Here is a 1,915-nt window from a genome sequence, read left to right on the forward strand (position 1 = left end):
CGTACGAATCCAGCAGTTAGACCTCCACCCCCTCATGATTCTCAAGCTACCCATGTAGCTCAAGCTTCCCCAGTCACAGGTACAGTGGTAAGAGAAAAACCACCAGTTGATAAAATCAGGAAACAAGGCGGAAGAGTTCGAGCAACAAAAGATGATGATGCGAAAGAGCGAAATTTTGGTTAGAAAATACTATCGAGTCTTTGACGAATTATCTTGTACACCCGAGGAATGTATGAAATGTGTAGTATCACTTCTTAGAAACTCAGCCTACTACTGGTGGAAGACACTTGTATCATTTGTACCGAAAGAGAGGGTCACTTGGGATTTCTTTGGGAAGAATTTCGTAAAAAGTACATCGATCGAGGTTTATTGACCGAAGAGAAAGGAATTCTGGAATTGAAACAAGGCAATATGACGGTGACCGATTATGAGCGTGAATTTGTCGAGCTCATAAATATCCTCAAGAATGTGTGTCCACAGAGGCTATCCTGTAAAAGGTTTGAGGATGGGTTAAATGATGATATCCGACCGTCGTGGGTGTCCTAGAAATAAAAGAGTTCGTTATTTTAGTTGAGAGAGCACTGTAAGGCGAGGAGCTATTAAAAGAAAAGGCAAAGTTGAGACAGAGACACAAGATACAAAGAAGAGACAGATGAGCAGATCATTTGGGCTACATCCAAGAGGCCCGAGAGTTTTCTACAGATCTAGCTTTTCGAGTGGCAATCTAGTCGAGAATAGAGGTAGCAGATTTAAGGATCCGAAGGCTCGGACCACCTCGACTACGAGTGTAGGTAATGTCGACAAGGTAGATCGAGGTGTCCACGGTGTGGTAGACTTCATTATGGTCCTTGTCGGGCGGCGAAAATGTTTGCTATAAATGTGGTGCTCCGGATCATTTTGTACGAGAATGTCCGTAGTGGCTAGCCGAGAGGTAACAGAGTGCTAGATCCGGAAATGCTCCTACTAGAGGCGATCACCGAGGCAACCGGGAGTAGGAGCAAGTAACAGAGGTACCTCTAGAGATTCGGCTGTGAGACCAGATGTTAGAGCCCCTGCAAGGACTTATGCTATTCGTGCACGCGAAGAGGCATCCTCCCCCGATGTGATTACTGGTACATTTTCTCTACATGATATTAATGTCATTGCTCTGATTGATCCGGGTTCAACTCATTCTTATGTTTGTATGAAATTGATGCCTAGTATAAGTATGCCTATAGAATCTACAGAATTTGTGATTAAAGTATCGAATCCATTAGGCAAGCATGTATTAGTAGATAAGGTATGTAGAAATTGTCCTTTAATGATTAGAGGCTACTGTTTTCCGGCCGATCTCATGCTATTGCCATTTGATGAGTTTGATGTGATTCTTGGTATGGATTGGTTGACTACACATGATGTGATAGTGAATTGTGGAAAGAAATTCATTGAGTTGAAGTGTGAAAATGGTGAAATTCTTCGGGTTAATTCAGAAGAGTCAGATAGTTCATTTCCTATAATTTCTGTTATGTCTGTTCAGAAATACTTGAGAAAAGGGTATGAAGCTTATCTTGCTTTTGTGTTGAACACTAAAGATCCAGAATTGAAAATTGAATCAGTGCCTGTGGTATGTGAGTTTCCCGATGTGTTTAGGAAGAACTACGGGTTTGCCTCTGTTAGAGAAGTTGAGTTTGGTATTGAGTTGATTCTAGGTACCACGCCCATTTCTATTGCTCCTTATGGAATGGCTCTATTGGAATTGAAAGAATTGAAAGCTCAGTTGCAGGAATTAACAGATAAAGGCTTTGTAAGACCCAGTAGTTCACCATGGGGTGCACCAGTGCTATTTGTGAAAAAAAAGACGGATCGATGAGATTGTGCATAGATTATCGGCAACTTAACAAGGTAACAAGATAAAGAACAAGTATCCATTTCCTAG

The sequence above is a fragment of the Gossypium arboreum genome, chromosome 8, assembly GCF_025698485.1.
Source record: "Gossypium arboreum isolate Shixiya-1 chromosome 8, ASM2569848v2, whole genome shotgun sequence".
NCBI lineage: Eukaryota > Viridiplantae > Streptophyta > Magnoliopsida > Malvales > Malvaceae > Gossypium > Gossypium arboreum.